Source organism: Trachypithecus francoisi, unplaced genomic scaffold, assembly GCF_009764315.1.
Source record: "Trachypithecus francoisi isolate TF-2019V2 unplaced genomic scaffold, Tfra_2.0 Lachesis_group8, whole genome shotgun sequence".
In the NCBI taxonomy this organism is placed as follows: domain Eukaryota; kingdom Metazoa; phylum Chordata; class Mammalia; order Primates; family Cercopithecidae; genus Trachypithecus; species Trachypithecus francoisi.
The window spans coordinates 58909119-58936782 of record NW_022681473.1 but is presented as its reverse complement, the minus strand read 5'-3'; the positions used below and the strand labels follow the sequence as shown (position 1 = coordinate 58936782).

General features: G+C 39.4%; 1 long non-coding RNA gene and 1 pseudogene across 1 annotated transcript in view; both read right to left on the bottom strand.

Moving 5' to 3' along the window:
- Positions 1 to 2072: 2072 nt before the first annotated feature.
- Positions 2073 to 27664, bottom strand: part of LOC117080654 — a 38051-nt pseudogene continuing 12459 nt past the window's right edge.
- LOC117080655 overlaps positions 2073 to 27664 on the bottom strand; it is a 28939-nt gene continuing 3347 nt past the window's right edge. The window contains exon 2 of the long non-coding RNA XR_004435913.1: positions 2073 to 2402. This is a non-coding gene — a long non-coding RNA (uncharacterized LOC117080655). The remainder of the gene's footprint in view (positions 2403 to 27664) is intronic.

Here is a 27664-nt window from a genome sequence, read left to right as displayed (position 1 = left end):
TTGCTAAGGACGATGGTCTCCAGTTCCATCTTTGTTCCTACAAAAGATATAATCTTTTTGTTTTTTATGTCTGCATGGTATTCCATGGTGTACGTGCAGAGTGAGATTTTGGTACATGTATATAATGTGTAATGATTAGATCAGGGTAATTATATCTGTCACCTTAAACATTTATCATTTCTTTATGTTAAGAACATTAAAATCTTTTCTTCTCACTATTTGAAAATATACAGTGAATTATTGTTAACTATAGTCACCCTCCAGAACTATAGAACCCTAGAACTTATTCCTCCTATCTAGGTGTAATTTTGTATTCTTTAACCAACCTCTCCCTATCCCTTTTACAGCCTTTCCCTTCCCAGCCTCTAGTAACCACTATTCTGTTTACTCTTATGAGAGCAACTCTTTTAGTTCTGACCTATGAGGGAGAACATGCGTTATTAATTTTTTTTTTAATTTTTCTTTTGAGACCGAGTCTTGCTCAGTCGCCCAGGCTGGGTTACAATGGCGTGATCTCCGCTCACTGCAACCTCTGCCTCCCTAGTTCAAGCAATTCCCTTGCCTCAGCCTCCCAAGTGGCTAGAATTACAGGCGCCTGCCACCACACCTGTCTAATTATTTTTTGTATTTTTAGTAGAGACGGGGTTTCACCATGTTGGCCAGGGTGGTCTCAAACTCCTGACCTCAGGCGATCTGCCCACCTCGGCCTCCCAAAATGTCAGGATTACAGGTGTGAGCCACCACACCCAGCCGAACTCGCGTTATTTGTCTTTCTGTGTTTGGCTTATTTCACATTAAAGACTTTTATGAATTCACCAAACAAACATAAAAAGCATTCTGAAAATGGTAATTGAACACTGAGCAGTTTTTAAGGATACAGTGATGTGAGAGACAGGCACAATGCAGAACAGGGGTTCTGCTCCCATCATATTCCAATTTTATTGTTTTGGGAGATCCTTCCAACTCTCACTAACATTATTTTCCATAGAATAAAAGAAAACTATACTCTCCAAGAACATGTTTCCTGTGTAATTTTTCTGTCCTCAAACTTTTTCTGGAGAGATGAGTCATTTGACCTGACACTGAGAATATGCTTGAAGCCCTTTGAGAGGGCAAAGGAGATAGAGTTAACATTCCTATCTCTATGCTCTGAAGATCCAAGTCACTTGGCTACTGTTCCCTGGGCTGTCTATTTTCATTGTTTATGGAAGATAGAGTACACCTGTAAATGGAAGCCAATGGGTGCATTTGTGTCCAACATGAAGAAATTTTCTTCTTTGCACCAGGATTCCCTCAGATCATCAGCTTTGAGAACTTAGCATAAGGTGTGGGTTTGCAGAAGGGTGATTTCCTTCCCTTCTCAGGCTCTGGTTGGATTCAGAGTGCTCTTCATTTTTATTCTAATTATGAATTTATGGCTCAAGTGGTGTGAAGAGTCACAAATATGCCCGATTTGGAGGAAAACATTCATTACACTTTTATGTATAAAAATAAATTCGTCATTGAAATATTAGAACCCAATTAAGTGTATTAAGAGATTTGTAAAAACTGTATACTTTTTTTTTTTTTTTTTTTTTTTTTTAACACGGAGTCTCGCTGTATCACCCAGGCTGGAGTGCAGTGGTATGCTCTTGGCTCACTGCAAACTCTGCCTCCCGGGTTCAAGCCATTCTCATGCTTCAGGCTCCCAACTAGCTGGCATTACAGGTGCCCGCCACCATGCTTGGCTAATTTTTGTATTTTTAGTAGAGATGGAGTTTTGCCATATTGGCCAGGCTGGTCCCAAACTCCTGACATCAGGTGATCCGCCCACCCTGCCTCCCAAAGTGCTTGGATTACAGGCATGAGCCACCGTGCCTGGACTTAAAACTGTACACTTTTTGATATTTTTCTTTAAGTAATCAGTTTAAAATAATCAATGAATCATTTTAAAATAACCAATCTAATTGAACCTTGTCCACAGACTTCATTAAAGTGGTACATTTTATCTGGTCATCATAAATTTTTTTCCAAAAGCCAATTCTCAGACTTGTACGTAACACCAAGCTTTGAATAACAAAGCTTTGTGACTGTTTTTTTTTTTTTCTTAGCATGCACAGGGAATTGCCAATATACCAGGGAAGAACAGGGTGAAAGTTAAGTGAGAAAAACAGTTATTTGATTTCTACTTTCCATATTTACTTGATAACTTTTCCTGAATTGATGACATCCCTATCTTGGTCAAGTCTCTGATTTATTCTTTCCTAGAACAGAATATGCCTAAATATTGCCATGCTTGGGACTCATGAAGGTTCTATGAATGTTTTTACATTTAAATATTAATAACTTTTCCTTAAAACTTTAGAGAGTGAAAAAAATCCACTTAAAACTTGAAAAGTCCGGCCGGACACAGTGGCTCATGCCTGTAATCTCCGTATTTTGGGAGACTTGAGGTCAGGACCAACCTGGCCAACATAGTGAAACCCCGTCTCTACTAAGAATACAAAAAAAATTAGACAGGAGTGATGGTGTGTGCCTGTAGTTCCAGCTACTCAGGAGGCTGAGGCAGGAGAATGACTTGAACCCGGGAGGTAGAGGTTGTAGTGAGCCAGTTTATAGCTTACAGTCAAGACATGTATATTGGTTGAAATACTGATACAGTTATTCTATAGAAATTTGTTGTAGCCTGAAATGATTTTGATTTTCCTCTGTTAAAATGACTTACTCTGAGACTTAAATATTTTAAAATAAAAAAGCAATATCTAGACTAATAGTTTAAAATACTAAATAGGTTTCTAAAATGAATGTTACTTGATTTCATCATATATTAACAGATTTTAGTAAGTTGTTTTTAAACTAGAGGAATTGAGGCAGAGAGAAATGAAGTCCTTTTACTGAAAATTTTCATCTCTTAATGTGTTAACTGATTGATTTTTACACATTTCCTTTTAAAAATGGAAATGGTGAAGGTTTTAATTTTAAGGAGTAGTTGTTTTTGGATTGTTCAGGTACACTGCCTCTTTTCTTCAGACACTGGGGCTCTTTTGTGGTCATTGAGTATTATTGTTTTTTCAAGTCTTCAAGAATATCCTGTTTTGTGATTTTGGCCCATGCATTAGGGATTTTACCTTTACCTCAATTTTTTTCTGATATTTTTCTTCTAGGTTCGATCTGAAGTGAGAGACAAACCATTTCCAGTACAGCTGGATGGAGGTATCTGGGGTGATGCTCCACGTGGCATAATCCCCTCCTGCTTGTCGATAGTTCTTAAATGGGAAATTCCTGCCATCCCCCAAAACTAACAAACAATCACTTGCAACCAAACTAGTACAGCAATCAATGACAAAATCGTCTGTTTCATACCATTCCTCTCCATTGACAGCCTGAGGATGGTGGAAGGGTACACGATGGTCTCCTTCATGTGTAGGAATTGTGTTTGTACAAATTGCTCCACAGCAGGGACACTGCTTCCAGCAGCCACAGAGATGTTCAGAGACCATTTTCTCAATTTTAGAAAGCATTGCTTCTATAGGCATACTTGCATAATTCTGTTCTATTTTCTTCATTGTAAGATCCAAAGCTGCACTCATGGCTTCTTTAAGAAACTCAGTATGTTTTATCTCCTGGTGTTCAATGTTTATCAAGTCTTTTCATGGAAAGATCAAGTTGCACCCCAGGCAATCACAGAATAAATCCAACCACCCAGAAGCAGTGCTGCTTTTATCTTTAGCTACTGATGTGGATTCATGGATGGCAGAGAGGATGGTATTCTTGATATCAATTAAGCTTTTTTCAAAAAAAGTCTTCATTTTTTCACCTCCATTGTCTGAACAATATCTTTTAATATGATTTTTGATGTAACTCCTAAAAAACGATTCTGAATTATGAAGGTATTCCCACTAATTATCAAAGTTTTCTTCTTCTGCCAGAGAGATGAGAATGTGTTTCTCCAGGTTGGTCCTGCTTCCATCGAATGCAGGGCAGGTAGCTCTCATGTCCCCCGCAATTTTAGTGGTCATTTCCTCCCATATGGTAGTGGAGACTGCAGGAGTGAGCTTATACCACAGAACATCAACAAATATTTTGATGGAGGTTGCTCCTTGACAGGAGATCTTAAAACTCGTGAAGCAATCATCTTTCTTACTTTCAAGATAGTTCACGGGATCATTTGCTCTCTTGAATGCCCTGTGGATTTCCTTAAAATTCTCTGTTGCTCTTTGAAATAAACACACACATAAGTCAATGATAAATGTATTTGTAAATGTGTATCTTTTCTGAGTAGATGCAGATTTCACTTCCTCTTCTATTATCTTTAGAATCTCATGGAAATAACTTGGGTTGTAACCACACTGTTGCTTCCACATGTTGCTAATAATTTTATTAAATCTTGAAACAATGTGGTCAGTAGTCATATAATGAACTCTTTCTCAAAGACTGTTAATGTCGTTGGGATATGATTATATTTCTTATTCACTGTGATATGTTTATCATAATTGATTTGAAATTTCTCTGCAGAATTTCTCTTCAGTAAGCCCACGTCATTCGTCTTGTTTTTGAAATACTCCCAAAGGATGTTTTCAGAATCCAAATCAATGTCAGGCTCTGTGACTTGCTGGAGAGTTGTGGATACATCACAGACCCAGTTTTTCCAAAGTTGATTGAATTTCTCATGTAACTCTTCCTCACTCAATTCTTTACCCTTTACAGTTAAAGCCAACTTTCGGCTCCTTTCCAATACTTCTTTTTCATAATCTGTCTTTATCTTATTCAGTCTTTCTTGACTTTTATTTTTAAAATGAATGAGTTCATTGGCTTGTCTTTTGCTATCTGAAATAAGTTTTTCTTTAAGGGCTATTAGCTTATTTTCAAAATTTGCTTTCCATTGAATCAGTATTTTGCTACATGGGTCTTCATTAAAATATTTTTCAAGTTCTTGCTTGACAACTTCATATTTTTCTGTAACTAGAACCTCAAGTGTGCTTGCTTCAAGTGTCTGGATTTTTCCATTTTGAATCTGGTTGATCAGCTGGTTCTGCAAGCCCAGCATGTGACTCCTCAGCTCCCAGGTCCAGTGGTTATACATGGTTTCCAGTTTGTTCATGGCCATGACTTCTTGGGTGTTCCTGAAACTGAAAATAAAGTTCTCATTCATCAGGCCTCTCCACAAATCTTGAACTCAAGATTTTACATCTGATATCTTACATCTGCATGATGTTTCCCCTGGATTCCTGTGTGGCAGTCATAAGATTTCTACTTTTCAGTTGCTGGACATTGTGGCTGTAGCGAGGATTGGGAGGGGCCATTGGGGGATTGCCATCCCAGAGGTGAGCAAAGTAGTAGATGTGAGTATTGACATCAAACCTAATGACATCACTGAAGCAGGTTACGTCTAAGCACTGTTCTTGTTCAGCAGCTATTGCTGCCATTTCATCTAGTTTCTGCTCCAGCTGTCTTCATCCATCCATAGTTTGGTCTGTAGCTGTAGCTTCCCCCACATTCTGATGGACAAAGAGGCAACTTGGAAAGATTTTTACTTGTTTCACTCTCAGAAAGGCTTGGACAACTATTTGTAGAATATCTTGCATCTCTGATGGATTCTCCCCAAAAATATTGATCAGAGTCAAGTTTGCAAGTCCAATGACAAAGGTTGCCAACTCATTGTCCCTGTCCTGGGATTTGTTGCTGTGTTCTGGTGCCTGAAGTCCTTCTGTGTCCACAACAAGCATAAAGTCAAAGCCAAGTTCCTCTGTGAATGTCTCCTCCACCTTGAGGAGCTGCATGTAGGCCCCTTGGGTACATTTGCCTGCACTAACAGCGAACTGAAGTCCAAAGAGGGCATTCAGCAGGGTGGATTTCCCTGAGCTCTGCAAACCAAGGATAGAAAGAACAAATAGCCATTTGTCTCCAAGTTTCTCAGAGACCTTGTCAAAAATAGCTGCCACCCATGTTAGAGGCACATATGCTGCATCCCCATCCATCAGCTCATTGGGAACACCAGATATCATCAGATCTGCAGCAATTTGAGGAAGCAAGAAACAACGCTTTTTTATGGAGGAAGTGTCTTCCAGAGCTTCATAAATCTGACCAACTTCTCTGAGAAGTTGCTCAATTCCCAAAGTGCAGTCACTAATCTCTGTGGAAATGGCTTCTATCTCACTTTGCAGGCACAGCAGGGAGTTACTATTAGGTGCCTTTTGCTTTACTGTTTGAACCCGTGACCACCAATACTTTTGCTTCTCATGCAATTCTTCCAAGTGTCCTGCAGTCAGGTTGTCCAAAAATACACTCAGCCACTGCAAGAAGTACAGTTTGGTGTGAATTTCTGAATGCTCTTGGAGAATCTGAAGGACAGATTGCATTAAATCATTGAGAGGAAGGGCTCTCTGGCCAAGTGTTCATGCCGTATTATTTGTTTATCTGTCTTTGTCTCACTCTTGTGTTGTTCAATGCTCTGATTTCCCTTTTCTCTAAGGTGACAGAGTTCTTTGTCCTTCTTACACCAATGATGCCACAGTTGACCCTGAAGGGGTAGTAATTTTTCCTTAATCTGAGATAATTTCATTTTCCCCAGGAGGGCCATTGGGGCCTGTGCCTTTTCTTTGGTTTCCTTGCAGTCTGTCTGGTCTTCATCAATAAGAAATCCTTGCTGGTGAGCAATCTGGGAACAGTCCTCTAAGCTGAGAGCAGTGTCTGAGAGTTCTAGCAAATGTCTGACTGTAGCTGTGAGTTCCTCCATTAATTCTGCCTCATTCCTATCCTTGATACCCATTCTCATTCTTTGGCCAGAATTACTGGTCATGGTTGCTTCTTTGTCATCGAGCAAGCAAATCAATGGCCTCGATGACTGCCACAAGTTACGGACAATTTTTCGGTTTCCTTCATTGTCGTCAGAGGCTGACATGAGGACCACACTGACAGTAGACACCTCCTTCAGGAAGTTGAGCTGCTGCTCATGTTCCTTTGCATCTCCATGAAGATTGATGAAGGTCACATCATTGTCAAATCTGTCCTCATCTTCCCCTCCTGGACAGAACCAGTAGATTTCTACCACACCCCCCATCAAGAGGCAATCTTTCCTGCTTCCTCTGCAGTGTCGGTGAAAGAACACGTCATGTTTCTGTTTACTGAGAAGACAGTTCATAATCTGACATTTGGAAGCAGAGAGGCCATTTCCAACTCTTATGAAGGACACAATTGAGGTACAGACACAACACATCTGCTGATTCTTATAATGGTTCTTCCCTTTTGGTGATTTCCTTGCTTCTAGCCAACTTCTTGTAATTTGACGGAGAGACCAGAGAGAGAATTCAATCTGAGAAGTACAGGGATTAGGCACCAAAAGGGGGAGGGCAAGCTGACAAGTGGAAAGTTTGGCCAAAATATATTTTCTGGCAAAATCATCTGCACAGTGAAAAATTGTCATTTGAATATCCATTGGGAGAATGTGGGGGCTACGCTTAGTGGATGAAGATTTAGTGGGACTATCACTGTCTTCAAAAATGTTTTCATATGGATCAAAAGCCTCATCTTCCTGATCTGAGGCATTTGGATGTACTTGGTGTTCTGTGTTTCTACTATCTTTGAAGACTAGGTATCTCAGCTCATAATCCATCATCAGTAGTTTCTGCAGGAAATAGAAGGGAAGCTCCTGTTCAGAGCTGGGCTGGGTGTTGTAGACAGAAGTCTTATAGACTAGATGGAAATTAGCTTTGCTCAATTTTTTGGGGTAGCAATATTCTAGACCTAGATGCTGGAGTAAGTCTAGGAAGGCTCCATTTTTTATCATCTCCCATTTGCTATTTTCATTGTCATGTGGTTCATGAGGCTGTTTCTTTCCATAGAAGAGACTTTGTTTACTCACCTCTTCCATTTGCAAAGAAGAGATGGTGACTTCTTCTTCATAATCCTCATTAATGAGCAATCTCAATTCTTTCTCTAGTTTTCCCAATCGTGATCTGCTCCAGGTTTGGTGAGGACATGTGCAACTTCTTTGGACAATGATTGTCCCATGTGATGTCTCATTAATGACATGCGTTGTGTTTTCTCTTCTGAAGAAATAGCTGTGTCTCCAACTGTGGCTGTCAGACCTGTGAGAACTAGGAATGCCTGAGCCCTGTAGCTGCAAATACTCTTAAACTCCTGATATTTATTTTGGGCAGTTTGCATTTCATCTAGTAGGAAGCTCAACTCATCATACCCTAAGAGACTCTGAAAGGTATTGTTTACCACACGATATCCTGCAGCAGCTTCAATGGAAAGTAGCAAGAGTTGTGTCTGTCTGCTCTGCTTTTTGGAGCTAATTCAAGAAGCAGCTGAAAGCCAAGCTGACCTCATAAATGGACTTTCTTTGAGCTTCCTCCTCTGTTTTTGGGGCCTCTGATTTGACATTTACTTCCATGAGTTCTTTCTGGGTTTCTTTTAAGATCTCAATTAATTGAGAAAACTGGGAAATATTCACCTGCTCTTGCTCTGAATCTGACTGGAAGATCCACTGCACGATGAAGTGAGCCTGAGGAAAGTTTGTCATTCTGTAGATGTGAGGATCCAGAAGGCTGCACAAATGAGATTTAATATGTTTAGTTTTATAAATGGAAGAGTTTTTGCAAAAGTTGATGGTGTTTACTAGAAAATTCTGCAGATCCCAATCTGTGAGACATATATTGATCCAAGTGTCATAACTTTTTAGTTATTGACTCAACATTTTCATGAAATTTATCAGTTTTATAAGTTGCTCTTCAGGATCAGATACTTCCCAAGATTTTACATCCTCTAGAAAAACCCTGGCCTCCTTCCCAGCACTCAGTAACTCTTCCCCATCCTGGATCTGGGCAGTGATGCTAGTCAGAGCAGTGTAGCTGTCTTTCAGGAAGTTAGCCACCTGAAGAGGATCCTTAAAATTGCTTCTGTGGCTGGAGAGGATAATGTCCCGAATTGTCACCAACTGAAGCCCGTGGTCAATGACATGCTGGGTTTGATTGTTGGCCGTCAGGCCAGCTTTCCACTGGACAAGGCCATCTGCTTCTGATAGGCCACCTGTTTAGGCCACAGATAATTGGACCTTGGTTTGGAGATTTTGGGAAGTTTTGGTCTGAGTGGCTGTTTTCGAATGAGAGTCTGAAACATTCACATCTGCAGCAACTTTCACTCCAAAGTCACTGTAGCTGTCCCTTATGAAAATGTCCAGGGCCTCTGCAGACTGCTGCCTCACTTCTGCCAACTGCTCCCTGCAATAACCCTCTGAAATGGCCTTCCACCAGTAGATTCCTCCCAGGTGCAGAAGGCCATGGTTAACATGAGAGCCAAACCTGTGGAAGAAGTTTACAATCCTGTGCCTCAGCAAGGAGAATCTGTCTGGGTTTGCTGTGTGACTCAGAAGGTCTTCAATACATTTCAATTCCTGGAGAGCAGGCTTAGATAACTGCAGCTGATCAGTGGGAAAGTGGCAGGAGGCCAGGGGGATGTAGCTGAACTTGGTTGAGCAGAAATAAAATGCTCAGAACTTGATTGTTGGGTTTTCTTGGATTCTGAATGTTTGCTGTGATCCAAACCAGCTTCTAGACTAAACCCCCAACTTCTGTCCTTGGCTGAAGTAGTTAAACTACAGCCCAGCTTCTCTACTGTCTGGGTAAACATGAATTCAGCCTGAGGAGATGTGAATTCCTTTGTTTTCATTTGTGTTCCTTGCTGAGGATCCGAAAGTAAGAACTTTTTGGGGACACTGAGCAACTCCTCTCTTCTCTGTCAGGCCCCTTTGGTGGTTGGCTTTGTAAATTCCCTGGAGGGCCAGCCCTCCAGATGCTCATCTCAACACATCTCTATCTGGGAGGTTTTGCCTGTGGCACAGTGTCCACTCCATGAGGTTGAGTTGTCTCTGCAGGTTTTCCATGACTTCCCTTAGAGGCTTTTCAGGGGATGGCCAGTACTCTTCAGGGATGTCCATCACTTGTCTCAGCTCTGCTTCTCTTGTCCTCACTGCCTCTTCCTGTCTCTACTTCCCTTTTGTCAGCAAGTCCCTCAGCTCTTGCAGTGCCTGTTCTGCCTGCTTCTGCTTTCTCTTTGCCCTCTCCACCTGAGACTCCTGTAATGCTGAAAGACTTTTTGGGTGTGACAGGGTAAGCAGCTTCTCCAAGGCTCTTTTCTCCCATGGATGTTGTGTCTGGGATTTCAGCTTCTGGAGGTTGTTTTTTTTTTAGGTGTTGTAAGGTCTGGGCACAGGTCACATCCAGGTGTTCCTGCATCTTGGGTAACCAGTACTCAACATCCAGGCCCACTTCTCTCAGCATCTCTTGGAGATCTTGCCTCCTTTTGCCTCTGAGCAGAGGGTCATCGGGTGTCTGTTCTCCTGTGGCCATGGCTGCATACAAAACAGACACTCAGTTAGCTGACTGTTCTGACCTTAGGAAGTGTCAGCCACATGGCGAAAAGTGTAAGTATACTAGTATGCATGTCTACAAGGCTTTCTCATTCCTCATTTAATTGTTTTAACAAAATTTTTTTAATACCCTTTTTTGTGTGCAAGCCATCATTGTGGGTATTCTCAGTATGGATTGCCTTTGTGGTTTGCAGGGTGGGTTGCAACTTACTAGACTTATTTTGACACTTCCTTTTACATAGAATCAATTGCATGCAAAACATTAAGATGAGAGATGGAGTTTGAAAATATGCTTGAGTTTGGTAGCTTGTTTTTTTTTTCTTTTTTTTAAGAGTGATGGTACCAACAGATCATCTTTTTTTACTAGTTTCTGTGAAATCTGTGTTGCCTGGTTTCCTTCCTGTCTCTGTGTCATTTCTTCCTAGGGCATTTCATAATATTTATTTGCTTTCCTGCCCTTTTAAATGTGCTACTAACCTGGTTTATGCTTGTCACTCCCTTCTTATTCTTAATTTTCCCTAGTTAATATCATGCTTCTGTTACATTAGTAGCTGTCTCTCTGTCGATGCCACCTTCATCTATGTCTGTAGACCCAAATGCTCTCCTGTATTTAATGTTTAATTAATGTTATGTTTTTCCCCTTACTACCTTCAGTATATATCCTTGACCAGCAGATGAGATGAGATTTTACGTTTCAATTTCATATTTTATTCAATTTCCCTTCATCCTGTAATTCTTGTCCTACTGAATGGCACGCCAATGGGCATCTTGTTTATCTTTCTTCTTCATAACATGAATTTAGTACATAATATCTTTTCCATTTGTCCTCTTAAACCTCTATTTAATTTCACTTCTTTTTGACACCCTATCAACTCTCCCTTAGATTTTGTCTTCACCATGTATATTGGATGGCTATTATAGTCATTCCACCTTCCATGGTTTGAATGTTTGCTGTCTCTAAAGCTTATGTTGAGATTTAATTGCCATTGTAATAGTATTAAGAGGCGGGAGAGGTGATTAGCATTGAGAGGTGATTAGGCCATGAGGGCTATGCCATCACAGGTGGGGTTAATGCTGTCATGAAAGGTTGAATTTTGTCCCCTTTTGCCTCTTGTGCTTCTGCCATGTGATGACAGAGCAAGAAGGTCCTTGCAAGATGCTCACACCTTGACCTTGGACTTCTCAGCCCCAGAACTTTGAGCCATAAATTTGTTTATTATTAGCTACCATGTCTCAAGTATTCTGCTATAGCAACACAAAATAGAGTAAAACACCATCTTGCAGTAATTTTTGTCTTGCACATTTCTTCTTCCTCAATGTTGCTACAATTTAAATCTGCACTTTAATTGATAGTAAACTCAGCAGCTCAAGCTATTCTTTCCAATGAAAGACATCTGAAATAAGTAGAGACATGTTTAAGACAATTTTTTAAAGGCTTAAGTAATTTACCTGGTAAAAAATATCTGACAGAAGAGGTAAATAATCTGAAACAATAATGAATGAAAAATTTCCATTATAAATTAAAGACAAAGTTTAAGACCTTTGCAAACACTAAGCAAAAAATTAAAGTAAAATAACTTTACACTCAGATGTATCAGAATAAAACTGCAGAAAATAACAAGAACAACAACAAAACAACAAATACATGTAGAAAGTACAAATACAAGTAGAAAAAGAGTTTACCTTTAAAAACCTAACAGAGAGCTGATTTCTCAACAGCTATAGTGGAAACCAAAAGAGAGTAGAACTGAATATTTATTTCACTGAAAGAAAATGTCAGACAAAAATTTTATATATAGTGAAATATTCTTAAAGAATGATTGTGGAAAAGGGATATTTAAAACAAAAATTAAAGAACTTACAGTTGCAAAATTATGGCATGGGGGCAAGCTGGCTTTCCTCTCCCCACTCAGAAAACCAAAAGTAAATATATAGCATGGAAATTTTAACCATCAATAACCCAGAGCTCAAATATGAGGATGAGGCAGTTCCCAGGATCACACAGAAGTGGAAAAACTCTGAGCAGATGGTATGAGAATCAAATTTCCACATCTGTAATGACCCTACACATTATTTTCTTTGGTACTAAGAACATAGAAAATCTCTCCCGACCCCCAACTCAAAGTTTCTACACTGGAAAAGGTGAAATTGAGGTGGTCAGTTAGCTTTCCCACTTTCTTGAGTTCCCTGCAAGTTGACCTGTCTTTGCCTTAACCCACAGGAAGCACCATGACTACCTAAAGGGATAAATATCCCTGAGTACAAGCAAAGACAAGGGGAGGAAGTGAGAATATCATCCACATCCTAGGCAATTCTGCTCTGTAACTTGGCCAAAGGAGATGCCAAATCAGAGTGGCTGTTTAGCAGCAGAACATTGTAGGAGGTATGTTCCATAGGTCCCCTGGGCATGAACCATTAGCCAGCCTTCCCACATTGCTGGGGTAATCCTTTTGAGACCTCCCCCATCAGGACAGGCAGCGCTATAACATTTACCAGAGCCAAGGTGAACCTAGGCTTAGGGCACCACCTAGACTTAAAAAGGAGGCAGCAATCTAGTGGTAAATATTTACTAAATAAATATATTAAATAAAAACCAGAACAAGCCAAAGAGAGAAAACTGGAATAAATAACTTCTCCTTCAATGCAAAGACATTGATACAAGCCCACAAGAAACAACAACAATCAGGGAGCCATTACCTCCTCAGAAAGACTAAGCAAAAATCCAATGACTGAATCTAATGATATAGTGATCTGTGAACTCTCTGCCCAAGAGAAACTCAATTATCTCTAAGGTAAAGCAGTTCAGAAGCATGTCAGAAAATGTAACAAAGTGATTGAAACAATAATTTAAAAAACCAAACAAAAATATTGGAACTGAGACATGCGTTTGCTGAAGCAAAGAACCCTTTGGAGGCTCTCAGCACCAGAATGAACTAAGCAGATGAAGGAATCAGTGAGATCAAATACTGGCTATTTGAAAGTAGATAGTCTGATGAGGAAAAATAATGAAAGGAACAAAGACCACCTAGGCGCAAGATATAGAAAATTACCTCAAGAGACCAAATGTAAAAATTGTTGCTGTTCAAGAGGGAGCTGAGCAAGAGTAAGAGAGTAAGGGGTAGAAGGCTTATTTAAAAAACCCAAAAAACAAAAACAGGATGGGCATGGTGGCTCACACCTGGTAATCCCAGCAATTTGGGAGGCTGAGGTGGGTAGATTGCTTGAGCCCAGGAGTTTGAAGCCAGCCTGGGCAGCATGGCAAGGCCCTGTCTCTACAGAAAAATTCAAAAATTAGCTGGGCGTGGTGGTATGTGCCTGTGGTCTCAGCTACTTGGGAAGCTGAGGTGGGAGGATCTCTTGAGCCCAAGAGATGGAAGTTGCAGTGAGCATGATCATGCCACTGTACTGCAGCCTGGGTGACAGAGTGAGACCCTGCCTCAAAATAAATAAATAAATAAATAGAAATATATAGATAGATATAAATATATATACAGAGAGAAAGCTTTCTGAAACTTGAGAAAGATATAAATATTTTGGTACAGGAAGGTCTGAGAACATCAAACATTCAATCCAAATAAGAGATATGACTGAAGAAGTCAAAGACAAAGAAAGGATTGTAAAAGCAGAAAAAAAAGCAAAAGCAAATAACGTATGAAGAAGGTCCAGTTCATCTGGCAACAGAGTTCTTGCTGGATACTGTATAGGTCAGGAGGGCATGGAGTGACATTTTCAAATGCTCAAAGACAGAAAACTGCCACCCAGGAATTCTAAATCCAGCAAAAATACCCTTTAAATATGAGGGAGAGAGGAAGTCTTTCCTAGACAAACAAAGTCTGGGAGAATTCACCACCACCAGACCTCTCTTGCAAGTAATACTTAAGGGAGTTATTCAATCTGAAAGAAAAAACACTAATGTGGAAAGATAAACTTTTCAAGATATAAAATTCACTGGAAAAATTAAGTAAATGGACAAACCAAGAATACTCTATTACTATAATTGTAGTGTGCAATTCACTTAACATGCTAGTATGAAGCCCAAAAGCCCAAATCTATCAAAAACAATAGATCCTGAATCAAAGACCAGAGGAAAAATACAGGTATAGCAACCTAGTAAAAGACAGATGATATTAAAATATGTAAATTGAGACAACCAAAAGTCAAAATATGGGGACATGGAGTTAAAATGTAGAATCCATTGGATTTTTTGGTTTGTTTATATACTATTTATTTATTTATTTATTTTGAGACAGAATCTCGCTCTGTTGCCCAGGCTGGAGTGCAGTGGCTCAATCTCGACTCACTGCAAGCTCCGCCTTCTGGGTTCACACCATTCTCCTGCTTCAGCCTCCTGAGTAGTTGGGACCACAGGCGCCTGCCACCAAGCCTGGCTAATTTTTTTTTTGTATTTTTAATAGAGATGGGGTTTCACCGTGGTCTCCATCTCCTGACCTTGTGATCCGCCTGCCTCGGCCTCTCAAAGTGCTGGGATTACAGGTGTGAGCCACAGCACCTGGCCTGTTTATATTCTTTTATATGTAGTCTAAGTTGTCATCTTTTAAAAATAATTTTTTATATCTATAAGAAGTTTTCTGCAAGCCTGATGTTAACCACAGCACAACAGGCTATAATAAGTTCACTAAAAATAAAAAACAACAAATTAAAACATACCACCAGAGAAAATTACTAACAACAAAAGAAGACAGTAAGAAAGTAAAAAAGAAAGAGAGGACTCTTAAACAAAAACAAGCAACACAATGGCAGTAGTAATTTATCAAAATTATTTATCAAAATTAACACTGAATGTAAATAATCCCAGTTCTCCAGTTAATAGGTATTGATTGGGTGAATTTATAAATAAACAAGACCCAACCGTATGCTGGCTTCAATATACTCACTTCACTTATAAAGTCACATATAGACTGATAGTAAAGGAAGGGAAAAATATATTCCATACAACTGGAAACTGGAAAAGGTCAAGAGTAACTATATTTACATCAGCTAAAATAGACTTCAAATGAAAGACTATAACAAAAGACAAAGAAAGTCACTATATGATGATAAAATGGTCAATTCAACAAGAAAATTGTATTAATCCTTTTTACATTGCTATACAGAAATACCTGAGGGTGAGTAATTTATAAAGAAGACAAGTTTATTTGGGCTCATGGTTTTGCAGACTGTACAAGAAGCATATTGCCACCATCTGCTTCTGGTGAGGGCTTAGGAAGCTTCCATCATGGTAGAATCTGAAGGGGGAGCAGGCATGTCACATGGTGAAAGGGAGAGCAGGAGTGAGATGCCAGGCTCTTTTAAACAACCAGCTCTTGCATAAACTACTAGAGTGAGAACTCACTCATTACACTGAGGAGGACACCAAAACATTCATTAAGGATCTTCTCCCATGAGCTAAACATTCCTCACTATGCCCACCTCCAATACTTGGGATCACATTTCAAGATGAGATATGGAGGGGACAAACATTTACACTATATCAGAGATACAACAATTATAAACCTATATGTACCTAACACTGAAGCTCCTTAATATATAAAGCAAACATTAATAGATCTAAAGGGAGAGATAGACTGCAATATAATAATAGTGGGGGTCTTCAACACCATACTCTCGGTAATGGACAGATCATCCAGACAGAAAATCAACAAAGAAAAAGTAGAGTTAACCTACACATTAGACCTAAATGACATTTACTGAACATTTCACCAAACTTCCACAGAATACATATTCCTCTCATTAGCACATGGAATATTTTCTAGGACAGACCATAAGCAATGCCACAAAACCAATCTCAACAAATTCAAAGAAATCAAGATCATACTAAGTGTATTTTCTGACCACAGTGAATAAAACTGGAAATCAATAAGAGGCACCTTGGAAACTATACAAACACATGGAAGTTATGTGTTCCTGACTAACTGTTGGCTAATGAAGAAATTAAGAAGGAATTTAAATAATTTCTTGAAATAAAGGAAAGTGAAAAGACAATATACTAAAGTCAATGAGCTACAGCAAAAGAAGTACTAAGAGGAAAGTTTATAGCAGTAAATGCCTACATAAAAAAAATGGAAAGATTTCAAATAAACAACCTAATGATGCACCTCAGAAAACTAGAAAAGCAAGAATAAACCAAAGCTAAAAGTAGTAGAAGGAAATAAATCATAAAGATCAGAGCAAGAATAAATGAAATTGAGGCTAAAAGCATACAAATATAAAAAAAGTCTTAAAGAGTTTCCCCAATGTTTTCTTCTAGGAGTTTCATAGTTTTAGATCTTAGATTTAAGAATTGGATGGGTGGTGAGGGGAATGATGAGGGATTGGTTAATGGATACAAAAAATACAGTTAGAAAGAGGGAATAAGATCTCATGTTGATAGTACAGTAGAGTGACCATAGTTAACAATAATGTATTATATATTTTAAAATAGTTAAGAGAGAAAAATTTGAATGTTCACAACATAGAAGATAAATGCTAATGGTGATAGATATCTCAATTTTCCTAATTTGAGCAATACACATTGTATGTATGTATCAAACTATCATATATACCCCCAACATGTACAGTTCTTATGAATCAGTAAAAAAAGAGAAAAAGAAAATATAAAGTCAATCCAAAGAATGGGAGAAAATATTTGAAAGTTGTATATCTGATAAGTTTAATATCCAGAAAATATAAAGAATCCTTGTAACTCAACAACAAAAAGGCAAGCAACTCAAGTATAAAAATGGCATGGTACTTGAATAGAAAGTTCCTCAAGGAAAATGTAAGCACATCAAAAGATGCTTAATATCATTAGTTATAGAAAAAGGACATCTGTATCACACTAAAATGCCACTTCACACCTATTAGGATAAGTATCATAATAATAATAATGAAGAAAAATAACAAGTGATGACATGATGTCCAGAAAGTGAATCTTCCATATGTTGTTGGTAGGAATGCTAAATGATGCTACTGTAATAGGAAACAGTCTTTTGGTTCCTTAAAAAGTTTAATTTTAGTTACCATGTGGCCCAACAATTCTACTATATACTCTAATTAATTGAAAACAGGTATTTAAACAAAGGCTTCCACATGAATGTTCACAGTAGTCTTTTTTACAGTAGCCAAAAAAGGATGGAAGTAACCCAAATGTCTATCATATGATGATGGATAAACAAAATGTAGTATATCCATACAATGGAATACTATTCAACCATAAAATGAAGGGAGTATTGATGTTTGCTACAATGTAGATAAACCTTGAAAACCTTATGCTAAGTGATAAACTTTGAAATGCTAAGTAGATGAAACTTGAAAACCTTATGCTTAAGCCAGATCAAAAAGTTCAAATATTATGTGACTCCCTCTATATGAAATATTCAAAAGAGGTAAATCCATAGAGACTAATGGAAGATTGGTTGTTGGCAAGGGCTAGGTGAGGTGGAACTGGGGAGTGACTGCTTAGTGAGTATGAGGTTTTCTTTTGAGGTGATAAAAATATGTTGGAATATGATCAAGGTGGTTGTTTCACAACCTTGTAAATGTTCTAAATTCCACTGAACTGTACAATTTAAAGTGGTTAATTTTATGTTATGTTAATTTCACTTCAATAAAAATTATATAGATTTATAATTAAATAAAGTATATAAAAACAAGGGCAGTAAAACTCAAAACCCATCACTTTCTAATTATTTTACTATAATCTATGTTGGTGAATCCAAGTCTATATTTTTTTCATTGCATATATGTGTGTGTGTGTAAAGAAGAGGGAGAGGGTATATTATATAATGATGTGTTACTTTGCATGTCTCACAATTTTAAACTGGAGTTGGTCATTTGAAAGCAGACACAGAAAGGATATTTATGTAATAGAAACAGGTAAATGCTATAAAACAGGAATTTTATTTTCTGAAGAGCTGGTTGTTAAAACATTTACCACACACTCTTGATTGTAATCCTTCATAGTCTTCCCTGTTTCCCCTTGGCTCACTGACTGTAATCCCCAGAAACAGAGATTATGTCTTGTTCAGTTTTGAGTCCTGAAGATGGAACACAGTGCTCGTGATGACTGAGCACTTTTAAGAACTGACCAAATAATGTATGTTCTGAAAACTTTCCTATTTTTAGGCTTCCATGTTTCTTTCCTTTACTGCCTGTTTTCTAGTTGATTTGGGAAAATTCCAGCTTTATTCTGAATAAACTAAAGGAAGTTGTCTACATGAATCTTTTCCTGGAGGAAAACAAGAGCCCAACGATCCAGGAAGCCATCTCCAGCTTGGACAAAATGACATTTGGAACTGTGAGGCAGTGAGGCAAAGTCAGATGGAGAGTCAGTGACAGCTAGGATTGCTGATCTCTTCCTGTCAGGCATTCCTCTGATCCTTTCATAAAGTTAGTGTATCCTCAGCTGCAGAAAAAGCTTTCTTTCTAGGGACCCTGTTGTGTTCTGCTAAAAACTGGACTCCTTTCTGAGCTCTATAGGAAATATAGAGAAAGTATCACATGGATACATGTTCCATTATCATTAAGGAAAAATTCTGTTCAATTCTTTCTCTACTTTTTCTCCTAGTAAACTAGGCCTACTCTTTTTTTCATAACACAATACCAGAGTTGTGTCTCAAAAAGTTGTCTTCTCAATGAAAAACTTCAAGCAGAATGGAATCTTAGGAAGATATAGGGAGAAGATTTCCTCACTTCCTTGTATTTACAGAGAAACTTCTGTCGAAGTAGAAATATGTCAAATTAAGAGCAGTAACAATGAATATTATTCTTATTACTACTATGCAATCTCTGAATGTATCTATAACTGCTAACTTCTTTTTGTCTCTCTTAATATACATTTCTCCTTGGAAGACTTATTTGAACAAAGGAGTCTTAAAAGTCTCTTGGACTTGGCTGGACTTGGTGGCTCATGCCTGTAATCCCAGTACTTTCGGAGGCAGAGGTGTGTGGATCACTTGAGGTCAGGGGTTCAAGACCAGCCTGGCCAATATTGTGAAACCCTGTCTCTACTAAAAATACAAAAATTAACTGGGCATGGTGGCACATGCCTGTAATCCCAGCTTCTAGGGAGGCTGAGGCAGGAGAATCACTTGAACTCGGGAGGCACAGGCTGCAGTGAGCTGAGATTGCACCACTGCACTTCAGCCAGGGCTACAGAGAGAGACTCTATCTCAAAAAAAAAAAAAAAAGTATCTTGGACTTCAGAAATTGTTGCCATGCCCAGTGGAAATAACACAATTTCAAAAATAAGCCTGAAATTCTGAGTGCTTGCCTTACTTGAGCATTTATTACATCTATATTAAATTTAGAATGCATATCACTCTATTCTTTTTTTTTTTAATGTTTTCTTCTTTTATTTATTTATTTATTTATTTATTTTTTATTATACTTTAAGTTCTAGGGTACATGTGCATGACGTTTATATCATGTATAACTCCCCAATGCAATCCCTCCCTCCTCCCCCCTCCCCATGATAGGCCCCAGTGTGTGATGTTCCCCTTCCCCAGTCCAAGTGATCTCATTGTTCAGTTCCCACCTATGAGTGAGAACATGCGGTGTTTGGTTTTCTGTTCTTGTGATAGTTTGCTAAGAATGATGGTTTCCAGCTGCATCCATGTCCCTACAAAGGACGCAAACTCATCCTTTTTTATGGCTGCATAGTATTCCATGGTGTACATGTGCCACATTTTCTTTCTTTTTTTTTTTAATTTTTATTTTTTTATTATACTTTAAGTTCTAGGGTACATGTGCATGACGTTTATATCATGTATAACTCCCCAATGCAATCCCTCCCTCCTCCCCCCTCCCCATGATAGGCCCCAGTGTGTGATGTTCCCCTTCCCGAGTCCAAGTGATCTCATTGTTCAGTTCCCACCTATGAGTGAGAACATGCAGTGTTTGGTTTCTCTTCTTGTGATAGTTACTAAGAATGATGGTTTCCAGCTGCATCCGTGTCCCTACAAAGGACGCAAAGTCATCCTTTTTTATGGCTGCATAGTATTCCATGGTGTATATGTGCCACATTTTCTTAATCCAGTCTGTCACAGATGGACATTTGGGTTGATTCCAAGTCTTTGCTATTGTGAATAGTGTCGCAATAAACATACGTGTGCATGTGTCTTTGTAGTAGAGTAATTATAATCCTTTGGGTATATACCCAGTAGTGGGATGGCTGGGTCATATGGTACATCTAGTTCTAGATCCTTGAGGAATCGCCATACTGTTTTCCATAATGGTTGAACTAGTTTACAATCCCACCAACAGTGTAAAAGTGTTCCTATTTCTCCACATCCTCTCCAACATCTATTGTTTCCTGACTTCTTAATGATTGCCATTCTAACTGGTGTGAGATGGTATCTCATTGTGGTTTTGATTTGCATTTCTCTGATGGCCAGTGATGATGAGCATTTTTTCATGTGTCTGTTGGCAGTATGGATGTCTTCTTTTGAGAAATGTCTGTTCATATCCTTTCCCCCCTTTTTGATGGGGTTGTTTGTTTTTTTCTTGTATATTTGTTTGAGTTCTTTGTAGATTCTGGATATTAGCCCTTTGTCAGATGAGTAGGTTGCAAAAATTTTCTCCCATTCTGTAGGTTGCCTGTTCACTCTGATGGTAGTTTCTTTAGCTGTGCAAAAGCTCTTTAGTTTAATTAGATCCCATGTGTCAATTTTGCTTTTGCTGCCGTTGCTTTTGGTGTTTTAGACGTGAAGTCCTTGCCCATGCCTATGTCCTGAATGGTACTACCTAGATTTTCTTCTAGGGTTTTTATGGTATTAGGTCTAACATTTAAGTCTCTAATCCATCTTGAATTAATTTTCGTATAAGGGGTAAGGAAAGGATCCAGTTTCAGCTTTCTACTTATGGCTAGCCAATTTTCCCAGCACCATTTATTAAATAGGGAATCCTTTCCCCATTTCTTGTTTTTGTCAGGTTTGTCAAAGATCAGATGGCTGTAGATGTGTGGTATTATTTCTGAGGACTCTGTTCTGTTCCATTGGTCTATATCTCTGTTGTGGTACCAGTACCATGCTGTTTTGGTTACTGTAGCCTTGTAGTATAGTTTGAAGTCAGGTAGCGTGACGCCTCCAGCTTTGTCCTTTTGACTTAGGATTGTCTTGGCAATGCGGGCTCTTTTTTGGTTCCATATGAACTTTAAAGCCATTTTTTCCAATTCTGTGAAGAAAGTCATTGGTAGCTTGATGGGGATGGCATTGAATCTATAAATAACCTTGGGCAGTATGGCCATTTTCACGATATTGATTCTTCCTATCCATGAGCATGGTATGTTCTTCCATTTGTTTGTGTCCTCTTTGATTTCACTGAGCAGTGGTTTGTAGTTCTCCTTGAAGAGGTCCTTTACATCCCTTGTAAGCTGGATTCCTAGGTATTTGATTCTCTTTGAAGCAATTGTGAATGGAAGTTCATTCCTGATTTGGCTCTCTGCTTGTCTGTTACTGGTGTATAAGAATGCTTGTGATTTTTGCACATTAATTTTGTATCCTGAGACTTTGCTGAAGTAGCTTATCAGCTTAAGGAGATTTTGGGCTGAGACAATGGGGTTTTCTAAATATACAATCATGTCATCTGCAAACAGGGACAATTTGACTTCTTCTTTTCCTAACTGGATACCCTTGATTTCTTTCTCTTGCCTGATTGCCCTAGCCAGAACTTCCAACACTATGTTGAATAGGAGTGGTGAGAGAGGGCATCCCTGTCTTGTGCCAGTTTTCAAAGGGAATTTTTCCAGTTTTTGCCCATTCAGTATGATATTAGCTGTGGGTTTGTCATAAATAGCTCTTATTATTTTGAGGTACATTCCATCAATACCGAATTTATTGAGCGTTTTTAGTATAAAGGGCTGTTGAATTTTGTCAAAGGCCTTTTCTGCATCTATTGAGATAATCATGTGGTTCTTGTCTTTGGTTCTGTTTATATGCTGGATTATGTTTATTGATTTGCGAATGTTGAACCAGCCTTGCATCCCAGGGATGAAGCCCACTTGATAATGGTGGATAAGCTTTTTGATGTGCTGCTGAATCCGGTTTGCCAGTATTTTATTGAGAATTTTTGCATCGATGTTCATCAGGGATATTGGTCTAAAATTCTCTTTTTTTTGTTTTGTCTCTGCCAGGCTTTGGTATCAGGATGATGTTGGCCTCATAAAAAGAGTTAGGGAGGATTCCCTCTTTTTCTATTGATTGAAATAGTTTCAGAAGGAATGGTACCAGCTCCTCCTTGTACCTCTGGTAGAATTCAGCTGTGAATCCATCTGGTCCTGGACTTTTTTTGGTGGGTAGGCTATTAATTGTTGCCTCAATTTCAGAGCCTACTATTGGTCTATTCAGGGATTCAACTTCTTCCTGGTTTAGTCTTGGAAGAGTGTAAGTGTCCAGGAAATTATCCATTTCTTCTAGATTTTCTAGTTGATTTGCGTAGAGGCATTTATAGTATTCTCTGATGGTTGTTTGTATTTCTGTGGGGTCGGTGGTGATATCCCCTTTATCATTTTTTATTGCGTCTATTTGATTCCTCTCTCTTTTCTTCTTTATTAGTCTAGCTAGCGGTCTGTCAATTTTGTTGATCTTTTCAAAAAACCAACTCCTGGATTCATTGATTTTTTGGAGGTTTTTTGTGTCTCTATCTCCTTCAGTTCTGCTCTGATCTTAGTTATTTCTTGCCTACTGCTAGCTTTTGAATGTGTTTGCTCTTGCCTCTCTAGTTCTTTTAATTGTGATGTTAAAGTGTCAATTTTAGATCTCTCCTGCTTTCTCTTGTGGGCATTTAGTCCTATAAATTTCCCTCTACACACTGCTTTAAATGTGTCCCAGAGATTCTGGTATGTTGTATCTTTGTTCTCATTGGTTTCAAAGAACATCTTTATTTCTGCTTTCATTTCGTTATGTACCCAGTAGTCATTCAGGAGCAGGTTGTTCAGTTTCCATGTAGTTGAGCGGTTTGGATTGAGTTTCTTAGTCCTGAGTTCTAGTTTGATTGCACTGTGGTCTGAGAGACAGTTTGTTATAATTTCTGTTCTTGTACATTTGCTGAGGAGTGCTTTACTTCCAATTATGTGGTCAATTTTGGAATAAGTGCGATGTGGTGCTGAGAAGAATGTATATTCTGTTGATTTGGGATGGATAGTTCTATAGATGTCTATTAGGTCCACTTGGTGCAGAGATGAGTTCAATTCCTGGATATCCTTGTTAACTTTCTGTCTCGTTGATCTGTCTAATGTTGACAGTGGAGTGTTGAAGTCTCCCATTATTATTGTATGGGAGTCTAAGTCTCTTTGTAGGTCTCTAAGGACTTGCTTTATGAATCTGGGTGCTCCTGTATTGGGTGCATATATATTTAGGAGAGTTAGCTCTTCCTGTTGAATTGATCCCTTTACCATTATGTAATGGCCTTCTTTGTCTCTTTTGATCTTTGATGGTTTAAAGTCTGTTTTATCAGAGACTAGGATTGCAACCCCTGCTTTTTTTTGTTCTCCATTTGCTTGGTAGATCTTCCTCCATCCCTTTATTTTGAGCCTATGTATGTCTCTGCATGTGAGATGGGTCTCCTGAATACAGCAGACTGATGGGTCTTGACTCTTTATCCAGTTTGCCAGTCTGTGTCTTTTAATTGGACCATTTAGTCCATTAACATTTCAGGTTAATATTGTTATGTGTGAACTTGATCCTGTCATTATGATATTAACTGGTTAGTTTGCTCGTTAGTTGATGCAGTTTCTTCCTAGCCTCGATGGTCTTTACATTTTGGCATGTTTTTGAAATGGCTGGTACCAGTTGCTCCTTTCCATGTTTAGGGCTTCCTTCAGGGTCTCTTATAAGGCAGGCCTGGTGGTGACAAAATCTCTAAGCATTTGCTTATCTGTAAAGGATTTTATTTCTCCTTCACTGATGAAGCTTAGTTTGGCTGGATATGAAATTCTGGTTTAAAATTCTTTTCTTTAAGAACGTTGAATATTGGCCCCCACTCTCTTCTGGCTTGTAGAGTTTCTGCCGAGAGATCTGCTGTTATTCTGATGGGCTTCCCTTTGTGGGTAACCCGACCTTTCTTCTGGCTGCCCTTAAGATTTTTTCCTTCATTTCAACTTTGGTGAATCTGGCAATTATGTGTCTTGGAGTTGCTCTTCTGGAGGAGTATCTTTGTGGCGTTCTCTGTATTTCCTGAATTTGAATGTTGGCCTGCCCTACTAGGTTGGGGAAGTTCTCCTGGATGATATCCTGAAGAGTGTTTTCCAAGTTGTTTCCATTTTCCCCCTCACTTTCAGGCACCCCAATCAGACGTAGATTTGGTCTTTTTACATAATCCCATACTTCTTGCAGGCTTTGTTCATTTCTTTTTCTTCTTTTTTCTTTTGGTTTCTCTTCTCGCTTCATTTCATTCATTTGATCCTCAATCGCTGATACTCTTTCTTCCAGTTGATCGAGTCGGTTACTGAAGCTTGTGCATTTGTCACGTATTTCTCGTGTCATGGTTTTCATCTCTGTCATTTCGTTTATGATCTTCTCTGCATTAATTAGTCTAGCTGTCAATTCTTCCACTTTTTTTTCAATATTTTTAGTTTCTTTGCGCTGGGTACGTAATTCCTCCTTTAGCTCTGAGAGGTTTGATGGACTGAAGCCTTCTTCTCTCATCTCGTCAAAGTCATTCTCTGACCAGCTTTGATCCGTTGCTGGCGATGGGCTGCGCTCCTTTGCAGGGGGAGATGCGCTCTTATTTTTTGAATTTCCAGCTTTTCTGCCCTGCTTCTTCCCCATCTTTGTGGTTTTATCTGTCTCTGGTCTTTGATGATGGTGACGTACTGATGGGGTTTTGGTATAGGTGTCCTTCCTGTTTGATAGTTTTCCGTCTGACTGTCAGAAGGACTGTCTGTTGGTCTGTTGGAGATTGCTTGAGGTCCACTCCAGACCCTGTTTGCCTGGGTATCAGCAGCAGAGGTTGCCGAAGATAGAATATTGCTGAACAGCGAGTGTACCTGTCTGATTCTTTCTTTGGAAGTTTCCTCTCAGGGGTGACGCCACCCTGTGAGGTGTGGGGTGTCAGACTGCCCCTAGTGGGGGATGTCTCCCAGCTAGGCTACTCAGGGGTCAGGGACCCACCTGAGCAGGCAGTCTATCCTTTCTCAGATCTCAACCTCCGCGTTAGGAGATCCACGGCTCTCCCCAAAGCTGTCAGACAGAGTCGTTCGCGTCTGCACAGGCCCCCGCTCTTTCCCCTGTTGGACTGCAGCTGTGCGCTGTCTGCAGAGGTAGAGTCTACAGAGACAGGCAGGCTTCCTTGAGCTGCTGTGAGCTCCACCCAGTTCGAGCTTCCCAGCGGCTTTGTTTACCTACTTAAGCCTCAGCAATGGCGGGCGCCCCTCCCCCAGCCTCGCTGCTGCCTTGTGGATAGATCGCGGCAGACGGCTGTGTTAGCAGTGAGGGAGGCTCCGTGGGCGTGGGACCCTCCCGGCCAGGTGTGGGATATATTCTCCTGGTGTGCCTGTTTCCTTAAAGCGCAGTATTGGGGTGGGAGTTACCTGATTTTCCAGGTGTTGTGTGTCTCAGTTCCCCTGGCTAGGACAAGGGATTCCCTTCCCCCTTGCGCTTCCAGGTGAGGCGATGCCTCGCCCTGCTTCAGCTCACGCTGGTCAGGCTGCAGCAGCTGACCAGCACCGATTGTCCGGCACTCCCTAGAGAGATGACCCCAGTACCTCAGTTGAAAACGCAGAAATCACCGGTCTTCTGTGTCGCTCGCGCTGGGAGTTGGAGACTGGAGCTGTTCCTATTCGGCCATCTTGCTCCGCCCTCCTGTTTTCTTCTTTGGTAAGTTTAAAATTAGGCAGATAAGGAAACTTCAGGATTGAGAGGCAGGAGGAGGGAGAGGAGAAACAACTGTTCTCCCTGGTAAGAGAACTGAAAACTGGTCCACTCTATTCTTAAATGGTATGAGTACTATTAGAATATCAGGTCAGAAGTGTGTTATGACATTTCTTCTTAAAATGAAAAGAACAAATGAAGGACTTTGTTAGCTTTTGTGTTTAATAAAGCACCTGAGAGTTTTAAGAATTTAAGTTAATGGAGAGACAAAGAAGAAGAAATAGCCTCAGATACTGCAAAAATGTGCTTATCACATGTTGCCTTAGTGGGCTTTGTTTTTCTCACTGTCAGGGAAGGAGCAGATGGGGATTTTGATGAAAGAGTTACTGAAATTGAATGTCTCTTCTTTTTCCCACAAAGTTTTGAGTTTACTCTGTTTCTGGGCATGACTACTATTCACTTCATTTAATTGAGAAACTATGAAATGATAATTCAACATAAAGGACTATTATCCTCAGAGGTGAAAGGCAAACAAGAGCTGTTGTTCAGGTGGCTTTGCCCATAATGGACAAGGAAAATGAGAGCTTTGGGTTAGATGGGCAGTTGCAGCGCAACCATGGTTTATTCTCTACGAGACCACATAATGTCATGGGAAGGAAACCAGATTTACAGTTCTCTGTCTGCTCTTTACCACCTGTGTGATCTTGAGTTTGTTACTCACCATCTGTGATTATTTATCTTTTTTCTATAATAAAATGACCATTATCAAAACCATTTTTTATTAAGATGATCAAATGACATGTTTTAGTTTTCTATTGCTGTGTAGCAAATTACCATAAATTTGGGGGTTTAGAGACACACATTTATTATCTCACAGTTTCTACAAGTCAGAAGTCCAGGCATAGTGCAGTTATGTTCTCTGCTCTAAGATCTCACCAGATTTTAATCTAGGTGTTTGTTGAGGATGTGGTCTCATCAAAGGTTTGAGTGGTGTTATAGTTTGAATGTTTGTCTGCTCCAAAACTCATGTTGAAATTAGGTTCCCATTGTGGTGGTATTAGAATATGAGAATTTTGGGAAGCAAAAGGGTCATGAGGGCTCTGCCCTCATATGTGGGATTAATGCTCTTATGAAAGAGTGAGTTTTGTCCTCTTTTTCCTCAGTGCTCTTCTGCCATGTGAGGACATGTTGTTCCTCTCTGTTGGAGGATGTTGCAAGAAGGCCATTGCCAGATGCTGGTGCTTTTATCTTGGACTTCCCAGCCTGCAAAACTGTAAGAAAATTAATTTCTATTCTTTATAAATTACCCAGTCTCAGGTATTCTATTATAACAGCACAAATGGACTAAGACAGCTGGGTAAAGATCTGTCTCCAAGCTTTCTAAGGTTGTTGGCAGAATTCGTCTTATAATTATGGGATTGAGGTTCCTACTTTCTTGTCTAGAGGTCATTCTCAGCTCTCAGAGGCTGCCCATAGTTCTTTGCCACATGCTCTTTTCCACAGACCT